The sequence below is a fragment of the Botryllus schlosseri genome, chromosome 3, assembly GCF_051294905.1.
Source record: "Botryllus schlosseri isolate E-star chromosome 3, Bs_hap1, whole genome shotgun sequence".
Classification (NCBI taxonomy): Eukaryota; Metazoa; Chordata; class Ascidiacea; order Stolidobranchia; family Styelidae; genus Botryllus; species Botryllus schlosseri.
Genome location: NC_137238.1, coordinates 19,516,304 through 19,529,397, shown reverse-complemented (window position 1 = coordinate 19,529,397; position 13,094 = coordinate 19,516,304). Strand labels below are relative to the sequence as shown.

Below are 13,094 nucleotides of genomic sequence, written 5' to 3'. Positions count from 1 at the left end.
CCAAGATGAGGCACCCGAGCAATTCATGTTCGTTACTGCACCAGTTTATCTCAAATAGATCTACCAACTAGTAACATCGTCTCATCTTTGCCTCCTCTCCCCTACAATTATATTGACTTCGAAAGCTTGGACTGCTAGTTGTTAGAATTGGTCAGTAATGAATTACCCTAGAATTGGTCAGTAATGAATTACCCTAAGGTTTTCCTACTTTAAATACTTCAGTGGTTGTTTTAGGCTAATTCCACTTCCAGATCAACAGTATTTAGGAAAAACTACTTGCTTTTTGCACTTTGGAGTTTGTAAATGTAAAATTAGTTCTGTCATAGATCTGCATCACTTTTTTGAGTGAAAATATCATAAGACCCATCAACTAGCCCCTGTGTCGCGGTATCTATATATTTTCGAATATTGCACCTATGTGTAGTGTCATCGGTCATTGTGTCTTAGTCACGAATACGCATTCTGCAATTTTGAAAGTAATCACCACAGATTAACTGCTTGAAGTATGCGACCCTCCACCAAATATATTATTGAAACAAACTACTTATACGAGAAGTTAACGGGCCTTACTTTTGCTACTAGTACTGGTTATTGAAATGAAATTCATGGCGTTACTTCTATATGAGTATCAATTTAGACTACTTTGAACACCTCTACCAGTTCTTGGTGACCGTCCAATCCCTTCATCTTCAGGCATAGCCAGGATAAGATTCTTTTCAAAGTCATGACATGACGTCACAAATCTCCATCGTTACGTAACTGGAAGAATGACGTCATTACGCCCGAGGCAAAATTTGGAGGAAGTATTCACTATTCCCTGTGGCTAGTCCACTGCCCACCTGTGCATATACGGTAGTAAGCGTCAGAACAGTAACCTTGCCACATGTCGTGTGTAGCCCATATTGAAACGAGTCAAACTGCCAACGTTTAATTTTTTGCCGTTTCATTATGTGCGTGTGGACTCTGTGGTACTGCTATGTGGATCTGTGAAAAACTATTCAAATTTCGATTTTAGTTTCAGAGTACTGCGATTTCAGAAAACAAATTGTAAATAATGGTGTAGGCATGAAATTTTCGAGGTCATTGTTGTCTGTATAATTGATCATCTAAGTTAACTCATTTGTGTTGTACGATTTTAACCAAGCGATTGCTGTGATTTTAGCAATTGGATATGATAACTACCGTTGTTGTTGAGTAGATACCCCGGTCTAAAACCTATCAGTGTAATGCGCACTACGAGTTCGACCAAGTTACATACCCCAAGTAGTTAAGTCGATATTTGTAAATTTGTAGTGATTTTATCCATATTCATCAATCTTACTCTCACAATACCTATGAAGTACTTCATGAATTAAAAAACTACAATTTTCGAACACACATGTTAAATTATGGTACTGGCACTGGATTCTAGAAAAATTGGCATGTGATTTTGCAAAATCTGACGGTTCCGAAGTTGACATCTGAGTGTTGAAAGCCATTGGTTGGATCCATGTCCGTATACAGTGGTTGCATGCAGCGCATATGATGAATTACAAATGATGTCTAGTCCTGACCCGGTTTTATTTCGCTCAAGCGGCATGAATTATTTTGAGTATATTATGCATGAGTGCCAGGAAGAAATTAACTTTCACCATTCCAATATCGGTAATTTCTCATTTTGTGCGTGGCTATGGATGTAGTGGACATTGCGGTGGCTTGTGCATAATATTTACGACTGTTAATGCATTGGACATTGCGGTGTCCACTACTCTGGGTGTAGATTTCTGTAAAGTACTTGCATAGTATCCGCTCGTGTTACAGTGGCTGATTTCAATATGGTAATTGTCTGTGCGAATATGGATATGATTAGCTCTTTACTCTGAGTAAATAAAATCATAAAACATGAATATTATAAGCCTATTATTCAACATTTGGAAGCAATGTCATCTGAATTAGTCAAAGGGCGCAATTCAAAATGTTGCCGGAATAGGTAGCAGATTCAGTCACTCACATATAACTTTGCCACATTCTCCAGTCCAGCATAGGAGACAGCCTCGTCTTTGCCACTCCAATGAACGGTTGAACCAATGAATGTTTTTCAACCAAGAGAATTTCTCCGATAGATACAGGTATGAGAAACTAGTTAACTGTACAGTGCATCACTGTTCCCGTCTAGTGTGCCGTACCACTTTGTTACTAACACCACAGTAATACGGGCTGTCCTATTTGCCAAGTCCAACATGAAACATCGACGAAAATTTCAAGTCAACGTCGGCATTTAACGGTCAATTCGATGTTCGTTGGCCACCAAACTAATTAAGTGCACGACTCGAAAATCGTCTGATACGGACATCGTCTTTGACAAATGGTACAATGACCTAGCCGCGGCACACCAGTGTGCCATTTACTTCTCGCAAGGGTGCCGCGAGTGACTTCGAAAATAATTGTAGTCTATAGCAAACGATCAAAATCGGGCTTGATGTGAAGTTTGTAGATTTGGCAAATCCAAATGTCTGTCATCCCCGCCATCAATATCCCCGCAAATTTGCTTTAGCCGACCTATCGCGTGCCTTGAAGGCTGAATTCAATCTTGCACAATACGTTGACTGATCGATGAGGAGAGCAGACATGGCGGCGCCTGTGTGACAATGCAGTTTACAAATGGTAATTGTCTTCCTAATCACCAGCGAGATATGAACTCCTTTCGAAGTGATGTTCAGTGTTCACGTTTCGGAATTCGACTTACAGACACAGCCATTAGCCATCCACGTAGCGTGTCGGCACTGCCGTTAAAATGTAGGCTCCGAACGCAACGTTGTGTCACAAAGCGACGAAATTGAGAAGTAAAGTTGATCAAATGATATCAGTAAAAAAATTTTCCTGCCGCTGAGGTTATTATCCCGATTTGTTAAAACTATAATTGAACTGCGGGTGGCTGCCCTTTCCAGTAGAACAATTGAGGTGCTCAAGTGTGTTTGTTACACGATCTGCGTGCGCTATCCAGAGATGCCACTCCTGGTTTTTTTCAACCAGATCTGGGTTTTTCGAGCATCACCTGGGTTTCTGGGTTTTTGTCCTTGAAATCTGTTTTTTTTCGACATTATGCTTCGTGAGGTCTATTTTACGCTCGAAAATTAATTATTAGATTAGTTATACGGTAGATCAAAATGTCGTAAAATCCACGCACTTCAGTTCGCCATTGCAAGGATATCTATAATTGTCCATGGATTTCGTTATTGTAACGAGTCTTGAGACACTGTTTCATCAGTATATTGATAGGCCACGGCGCGATGCGATATAGCTTCTGAATACTAACTTTCCAGGTCGCAAGAAATCATGTTCAGACTCAGAGGGCAACTCAGAGGAATCGTTTTCTTACAAATTGAAACGATTTAGGACTTAAATGCTGGTATCACGCCAATATATTTGTCGTCTATGGTCTATCAATAGGTAACAGATAACTGTATATTATGCACATGGTTATCTGAGTATATTCATTCCAACAGGGATACCAAGAGAGATACAGTTTGACACCCCCAGTAATTAAATTATTTAGAGGGGGTGGTTATCAGCACATTTGAATATGCCCCGAATTTCATGATTGGACACTTATTGGACAGTATTTTCGACTAAACATTCATGCAACATTATCCCAGGATTGATCAACGGAAAGCTACTTTCAACTGCATGGAAATAACCAGAAAATCATTCTCAAAGATGCGGATGGTTGGCATTGTTTCGAACATTCGCTGCACGGTGATCGGTACGTGTACGTACAGTACACTATAAAGTCTGACGCCTTGCATCAATTGTTTCATAGCAATGCGTTTAGAGCAGTGGTTCTCAACCTTTTTGGCTTCGCTGACCCCTTTTGACCGTCACGGACCCTCGCGGACCCCCTCAAGTTTTAGTACAATTTTAGGTCTATTATGGTGCAACCTTCATATGTCTTGTGCAAATATGAGCTGTAGGCTTGTGATAAACAGCCAAATATTGATTTTTCTTGAAGATAACATCATATAATACTATTTATGTAGAAATTGGCGGCCTTTTATTATTTCAAAGATAATTTTGCTGCTGTATTTCTTGGAGTACGTGGTCGTGTCTTGAAAATCCGCTTCTTCGTTTTGATATGGACGAGGAGTGCCGAAAACCATTTCCGCAAAGATAGATGGAAGCTAATGCAATATTAACGCATAACGCTTCCGACGATACTTTTGGTGTGATCGCAACATTTATATGACACCAAAATGAAGAAACACATATTTTATAAACATATCACGTCCAGCATCTAGCGCAGGGACGGGCAACATACGGACCGCTGGCCGGATTCGGCCTGTAACGGCATTTTGATCGGCCCGCAGAGAGTTTCTACCGTCAAAGTGAAATGCTAATCTAAAAGTATAGACAAATTTTATGCTCCAAAGAATGGATCCAAGTTTTCCAACCAGAGAAAGACTGTCATGAAACGATTTGTTCTGTTCGGGTTTACATATATATTTACGAGCAAACATTTTCGACCATGAACAATCGAACATTAACAAGACAAGGCTGTATACCAATATGACTGGTCATATGAATTGCAGGGTTGGAGCGTAATGCTTTGATAGCAAAGAAACCCTCCTTGTTCATCAAAAAATCAGCCTTGTCGATAGGGCATCCGCAATAAGAATGCTCAAAATCTGATAGCCGAGGTTTAAGAGCAGGTATATCATTTTACGATTTATGAAGAGTGTCAGCCGAAAATATTCGGGTTCATTTCAATATGAATATACTATTCCATTGTATATTAAAGTTCTGTACCTCCGAGAAGCTGTTCCTGCAGTGGGAAAAATTATGGAAATAATTCGGACATTTTTATTTCAAACGACTGTTCACTAATTTGATGAGACTGCTAACTTCAAATCGAAAAGTTTTCGCAGACATTACGAAGTCACCCTGATTGATGTTACTATCTCTTTATTTTTATTTTTTCCACAAACCCCAACAAAACATCTCTAAACAGCAATTTGTTTGTATTAGCAGGTTATTGGAAAATTGGCAATGAAGATGAGTTTCCACACTACGATAGTCCATGTCAGACGATTATTATGATGATATGAGTCATGAGGTTTTAGCAGTTGTGGTGCGAAACTGCCTCATGCTTTCTCAAATTAAAAAATACAGTAAAAATTAGGTTATCAACCATTTAAAAGATTTAGAGGTCTCGCGGACCCCCTGAAATTGCTTCGCGGACCCCCGGTTGAGAACCGCTGGTTTAGAGGAAAGCAAGATATTTTTGCGGGATTTGCAGTGTTCACCGAGCAAAATGTATGGTATATAAACCTGTGTAATTTCAATATCACGTGCCAACAAAGCTTACTATTATAACTGCATGACTGTAATAATGACTGTCAGTCTCCATGAAGGCATGAAAAAGGTGTTCCGCTTTTAGAAGTAGTATTTGTGTTTTATTTTCAATTTCCAGTATCATATACTTTGAGTTATAATTAATATCAGTTCTTTTGTCTGGATAAAATACATGTTGAAGTATAAAAGCAGGTGAAGTATAATGCCTTTAATTTCCGGAAATAAAGCTACACAACATGGCATTATTACGGTCCCCCGTATTTTTAATAACGTTTACTAATCGCGCTAAGTGTTTACACCGTATCCTATTCAACTTGCTTTTCGACTAAACTACGGACCTTATAAATGGGGGATGGCGCCATACAATGCTATTTTCTAAAACGTGTTGTTCGAGAAAACAGAGGATAAGTATCGCATTTCCATAATAATACTATCATTTTCATCCTATGATGTGGACGAATGCTTATGCTGTCGAAAATTGGATACCTGCTGGTATGCATCAATATGAATCAAGCTCGTCACCTTTCGCTTGGCTCAATAATTTCCACCTTTTTTACAATCCATGTGAGCGAATTAGGATCGTTTTCACAACTACTTACTTACTTGAGTACTTTTGAAGTCAGTAAATTCTACTTCTACTTCAAGTAGTTTTAGGTTGCTTATGGAAGAAGTACTTCTACTCGTACTTGAGAAGATTTTTTCGTCGCTACTTCTACTTCTACTTAAGTAGCTTTCTTGACTACTTTGACCACCTCTGTGTTCTATATTTCGGTAACATCACACTATTTTTTTAAAAACCATTTCAGTCACTCAAGGTCGCATTTCGGCAAGCAGAGGCAGCGACTTGATCGAAATATGCAGCGATAGCGACAATCCCCGAAGCGACATGTACGAGAGTGCCTATTCGCAGCGCCGAGCCGGGCTGCCGCACGTGATAGCGAAAGTGTGCGTTTGTCGGGCTTGCCCATGCTGCCGTCCAATGATATTATTAGATATTGGATGAAGGTATGTGATTCTGGGGCACTCGACTAGTGACGGACAGTCTATCCTGGAAAGAGAATAAGTCCAGCTACTCCGGAGAGTTGCTATGTATGACAATTATAGGCATAGGGGTTGTTCAGAATTGACCAATGGTTTTCAGGCAGTTTTTCCGGCACTTCTTCGATGGCAGTCAGTGATCGAAAAGTGTTCACCATGATCACCAATGAATGTTTTTCATGAACAATAACAAAAATTTATAAATGTCAAAATTTATTGTTTTTTTTGCCTTTGGAGAGACGGATATTAGGGTTGGGGTGGGGGGAAAAGTGAGATTGGAAGTGGGTTGGGGTCGAAGTTGGGGTTAGGGTATCTCAAGATTAGGGTTGTGAGAGGCGGGGTATTAGGGTTGGGAGTCAGGGGGATATTAGACCACTGTGATTCTATTAGAATTTTTGGCGAAAATCGGTGATTGTGTGAATCATGAAAATATACTCGGGTGTCATTACATTTTGTGCTTTGGAAATTACATCGGCATATTAAGGAACCTCTTGCCATACTGTTTCTTGGTGATGTATTCAATGACAAATGCACGTAAACGACCGTTTTCGGGTGTATTTCCAGGTATTATGACGAAAAAACAATTTTAAGAAGACGAAGAGATACCTACTACACAGCCGTTTGACTGAATATTTTGCAGTTGAATCGTAAGAAATGTGTCGGTGATAACGCTCAACAGACCATGTCTATCGACTATCCTTGGGTATAAATATATTTCGAAGAGTGCGGGAATGATTTGACACCGGCGGCTGCTACGAAGAATCATCATTTTCTCGAATATATGATCACGACGAATAGTAGAACACTTTTTTAAAAGATTTAGGCTCCGGACTCTACATACATCTCATTAGAATCGAATTGAAATCGGACATTTTCGAAATTTCGGTAATCCGGACACAATTAGGGCCCCAGTTCGACCCTTGGGACCTCGACTTGAATAATGATTTTGGTCTCGATAGAAGCGGCCAGACTGGTAGAATCCATTTCAAAAAGAATTGGGCTCCGGACTCTACATATATCTCATTAGAATCGAATTGAAATTTGACATTTTCGAAATTTCGGTAATCCGGACACAATTAGGGCCCCAGTTCGACCCTTGGGACCTCGACTTGAATAATGATTTTGGTCTCGATAGAAGCGGCCAGACTAGTAGAATCCATTTCAAAAAGAATTGGGCTCCGGACTCTACATATATCTCATTAGAATCGAATTGAAATCGGACATTTTCGAAATTTCGGTAATCCGGACACAATTAGGGCCCCAGTTCGACCCTTGGGACCTCGACTTGAATAATGATTTTGGTCTCGATAGAAGCGGCCAGACTGGTAGAATCCATTTCAAAAAGAATTGGGCTCCGGACTCTACATATATCTCATTAGAATTGAATTGAAATTTGACATTTTCGAAATTTCGGTAATCCGGACACAATTAGGGCCCCAGTTCGACCCTTGGGACCTCGACTTGAATAATGATTTTGGTCTCGATAGAAGCGGCCAGACTAGTAGAATCCATTTCAAAAAGAATTGGGCTCCGGACTCTACATATATCTCATTAGAATCGAATTGAAATCGGACATTTTCGAAATTTCGGTAATCCGGACACAATTAGGGCCCCAGTTCGACCCTTGGGACCTCGACTTGAATAATGATTTTGGTCTCGATAGAAGCGGCCAGACTGGTAGAATCCATTTCAAAAAGAATTGGGCTCCGGACTCTACATATATCTCATTAGAATTGAATTGAAATTTGACATTTTCGAAATTTCGGTAATCCGGACACAATTAGGGCCCCAGTTCGACCCTTGGGACCTCGACTTGAATAATGATTTTGGTCTCGATAGAAGCGGCCAGACTAGTAGAATCCATTTCAAAAAGAATTGGGCTCCGGACTCTACATATATCTCATTAGAATCGAATTGAAATCGGACATTTTCGAAATTTCGGTAATCCGGACACAATTAGGGCCCCAGTTCGACCCTTGGGACCTCGACTTGAATAATGATTTTGGTCTCGGTAAAAGCGGCCAGACTGGTAGAATCCATTTCAAAAAGAATTGGGCTCCGGACTCTACATATATCTCATTAGAATCGAATTGAAATCGGACATTTTCGAAATTTCGGTAATCCGGACACAATTAGGGCCCCAGTTCGACCCTTGGGACCTCGACTTGAATAATGATTTTGGTCTCGATAGAAGCGGCCAGACTAGTAGAATCCATTTCAAAAAGAATTGGGCTCCGGACTCTACATATATCTCATTAGAATCGAATTGAAATCGGACATTTTCGAAATTTCGGTAATCCGGACACAATTAGGGCCCCAGTTCGACCCTTGGGACCTCGACTTGAATAATGATTTTGGTCTCGATAGAAGCGGCCAGACTAGTAGAATCCATTTCAAAAAGAATTGGGCTCCGGACTCTACATATATCTCATTAGAATCGAATTGAAATCGGACATTTTCGAAATTTCGGTAATCCGGACACAATTAGGGCCCCAGTTCGACCCTTGGGACCTCGACTTGAATAATGATTTTGGTCTCGATAGAAGCGGCCAGACTAGTAGAATCCATTTCAAAAAGAATTACGCTCCGGACTCTACATATATCTCATTAGAATCGAATTGAAATCGGACATTTTCGAAATTTCGGTAATCCGGACACAATTAGGGCCCCAGTTCGACCCTTGGGACCTCGACTTGAATAATGATTTTGGTCTCGATAGAAGCGGCCAGACTAGTAGAATCCATTTCAAAAAGAATTGGGCTCCGGACTCTACATATATCTCATTAGAATCGAATTGAAATCGGACATTTTCGAAATTTCGGTAATCCGGACACAATTAGGGCCCCAGTTCGACCCTTGGGACCTCGACTTGAATAATGATTTTGGTCTCGATAGAAGCGGCCAGACTGGAAGAATCCATTTCAAAAAGAATTGGGCTCCGGACTCTACATATATCTCATTAGAATCGAATTGAAATCGGACATTTTCGAAATTTCGGTAATCCGGACACAATTAGGGCCCCAGTTCGACCCTTGGGACCTCGACTTGAATAATGATTTTGGTCTCGATAGAAGCGGCCAGACTAGTAGAATCCATTTCAAAAAGAATTGGGCTCCGCACTCTACATATATCTCATTAGAATCGAATTGAAATCGGACATTTTCGAAATTTCGGTAATCCGGACACAATTAGGGCCCCAGTTCGACCCTTGGGACCTCGACTTGAATAATGATTTTGGTCTCGATAGAAGCGGCCAGACTGGTAGAATCCATTTCAAAAAGAATTGGGCTCCGGACTCTACATATATCTCATTAGAATTGAATTGAAATTTGACATTTTCGAAATTTCGGTAATCCGGACACAATTAGGGCCCCAGTTCGACCCTTGGGACCTCGACTTGAATAATGATTTTGGTCTCGATAGAAGCGGCCAGACTGGTAGAATCCATTTCAAAAAGAATTGGGCTCCGGACTCTACATATATCTCATTAGAATCGAATTGAAATCGGACATTTTCGAAATTTCGGTAATCCGGACACAATTAGGGCCCCAGTTCGACCCTTGGGACCTCGACTTGAATAATGATTTTGGTCTCGATAGAAGCGGCCAGACTGATAAAATCCATTTCAAAAAGAATTGGGCTCCGGACTCTACATATATCTCATTAGAATCGAATTGAAATCGGACATTTTCGAAATTTCGGTAATCCGGACACAATTAGGGCCCAGTTCGACCCTTGGGACCTCGACTTGAATAATGATTTTGGTCTCGATAGAAGCGGCCAGACTAGTAGAATCCATTTCAAAAAGAATTGGGCTCCGGACTCTACATATATCTCATTAGAATCGAATTGAAATCGGACATTTTCGAAATTTCGGTAATCCGGACACAATTAGGGCCCCAGTTCGACCCTTGGGACCTCGACTTGAATAATGATTTTGGTCTCGATAGAAGCGGCCAGACTGGTAGAATCCATTTCAAAAAGAATTGGGCTCCGGACTCTACATATATCTCATTAGAATCGAATTGAAATCGGACATTTTCGAAATTTCGGTAATCCGGACACAATTAGGGCCCCAGTTCGACCCTTGGGACCTCGACTTGAATAATGATTTTGGTCTCGATAGAAGCGGCCAGACTAGTAGAATCCATTTCAAAAAGAATTGGGCTCCGCACTCTACATATATCTCATTAGAATCGAATTGAAATCGGACATTTTCGAAATTTCGGTAATCCGGACACAATTAGGGCCCCAGTTCGACCCTTGGGACCTCGACTTGAATAATGATTTTGGTCTCGATAGAAGCGGCCAGACTAGTAGAATCGATTTCAAAAAGAATTACGCTCCGGACTCTACATATATCTCATTAGAATCGAATTGAAATTGGGTATTTTCGAAATTTGGGTACCAGAATTATGCAAATAGGGCCCCGCTTGACCCGGGACTTCTGTTCATCCAGCACTCTGTTGACGAGCAGCTGATATTGTACAGCTAACTTTTGTACAGCAGTAATCTGTAGTAATGTTAGGGTTACAATACCTCCTTTAAAGAGGAGACTATTTTGAAGGTGTACCCGGAGGACGCCCAAATGTCCTTTTTTCAGATTTTGTCCTATTTATTGGCGAATTATGGTTGAATATAGGGTGAAATTCGCATGAGGTACAGTAAATCGGCACCGGAGTAACGTTCCGGAAGACATTCCGGGAGCTGAGCTGGAAAATCGACATTTCTATCTTTTTCTGGTCTCTGCTGGCGGCTTGGCTTTCTTGAGTTCGTCTACCTCTTCAACTGGGCTCGTGAAGGCGCTGAGGAGCCCATACAGACACATAGAAACACGGCAGAGCCGAGGCTACAAACAGGAATCATTGGTGACGGGACTGTGATCCTTAGCACACTGTGCCTCTCGCTTACCCTGTATTGTGTTGTATTGTGATATATATTTGTATTAATGAAATTTGGGGTTCCGTATAGATCTCCAAATTGGCGTATTCCGTGGGTTCTGCGGCTTGGTAAGGGTTACGAGCCACAGTTTCGCGCTTTCACCATTTAGGCCTACTTTTAATTCAGACAATACATCTTATGATCGATTCAAGGTTTGGTGTCAGACAAAATCCATCAGCGGCATGTGGATGGCACGACGACGTAACTATGACATTTAAAATCATTAAATTATTAGGAATATTGCCACTGTTGTTAAAACTTGAAGGTTTCAGCACAAGTTTAACTCATGCCAATGTACCGGAAATGCGATGATATTCTTATGGAGCAGGGACTGGCATCTTCGCCAGTCGGTGGGCCGGATATAGGAAAGTTAAGTACTTGACAAGCCGGATTGCTGAATGGATACATGATTCGCGCATCTCTACAAGGAATAAATCGTATTTAATGAATGTATTTTATCGACAGCACTGTCACTTCAAAGTCATTTCTCGCCGATAATGACAATGGGTATGAGTTTGAATATGGGTTTGAGAATAGTATTGTCATACAGGCGCCGCCATGTCTGCTTCTCTCAGATCAACTAACTCACAGTGCAATCCTAAGATTTCAAACCGTTTTATAAGTCCGGTACCCAAAATTTACCAAGATATCAATTCATTAGGGTTGAGTACATCATAAATGCCGATAATGCAAGTCTTCTTGCTTCGACGAACTTACGCGTAAGCTCCACTCTCGCACGCTGCGCAGTGCGCACACTAAAATTTTACATTCAAGCAAGTGGTGGGGAATCTCGGCTGACTGGGGTCGCGGGCCACATTATCATGTAAGACGGGAAACTGTCCGCGGGCCGGACAGAATCTCGTAGTAGGCTACATCCAGCCCGCGGGCAGTATGTTACCCGTCCCTTTTATGAGCGGTCCTAGATAACAATCTGCTGACTATCTCATTTTTCTCGCGCAAGCTGTAGAGTAGACTTACATGGCACCTCACCACTGTGGACTAAACCTCACCAAAACACTGAAAACAGACTCTGTACAACTATTACCAGTAATTAGATTCGCATCATGGCTAGTTTAAGCAATAATGACATCCGAAATATCAATAATATAGGTGCTAGAAAAGGAAATACACTTATGATATTTAAGTATTTGAAAGTATGGAATATGTACCAAGTATGGTATGGAACAATGTTGGTATGGTATGGAAAATTGCAAGTATGGTATGGAGAGAGTAAGGCAAGTATGGTGTACGGAAAATTCTCGTTCCATACCGTACCATACCATGCCCTGGTTTTATATTGAAAAAATGAAAATATGAGGTGTCTCAAAACACTTTGTTTAAAACGCGTATTAAACGATTCTTTTCAAAGGTTGGGTGTCATAATTGTGTAAATTGAGAAAAAGATGCAGTGAGAGTCAGACCACTTACTCTAGCTAGATATAGTCGATCAGTTTAATCGGCACCCGGTTCAGAATCACTGTGACGCAGGCGATGGCCGATAGCGCATTAGATAACCAATTCATGTATTGCTTCACTGCGCTACTGGATTTTCCCATTTATTGGCGTTTAGGGGGTTGTAGTGCCCCTATCTTATTAGTATTTAGACTTTCGTAATCGGTATGACAATAAAATTCGATTGATACCAACTATTAAGGATTTGTACCAACAATAAACTTGCTACTCAACGAGTGAGCCTACTCCTTGTTGCAAGTCGCCGTCTCGGCTAATTTATTGCGGTTGCATCTACCACCATTTCAACCAATTACGTCAATAACATTGAACACCTG

The 13,094-nt window shown here is 40.8% G+C and overlaps 1 protein-coding gene across 3 annotated transcripts in view; it reads left to right on the top strand.

The window, feature by feature from the left end:
- The first annotated feature begins 6,184 nt into the window (after positions 1-6,184).
- The window catches only part of LOC145435990 (protein KHNYN-like), a 31,405-nt gene continuing 24,495 nt past the window's right edge, over positions 6,185-13,094 (top strand). Inside the window, exon 1 of one of the 3 annotated variants that reach the window (XM_080313286.1) lies at positions 6,185-6,333. The gene's annotated coding sequence lies outside the window, so the exon portion shown is untranslated. Of the gene's footprint in view, positions 6,418-13,094 lie in introns of all 3 variants that reach the window. The other 2 variants (XM_080313289.1, XM_080313284.1) reach the window with 2 other exon arrangements.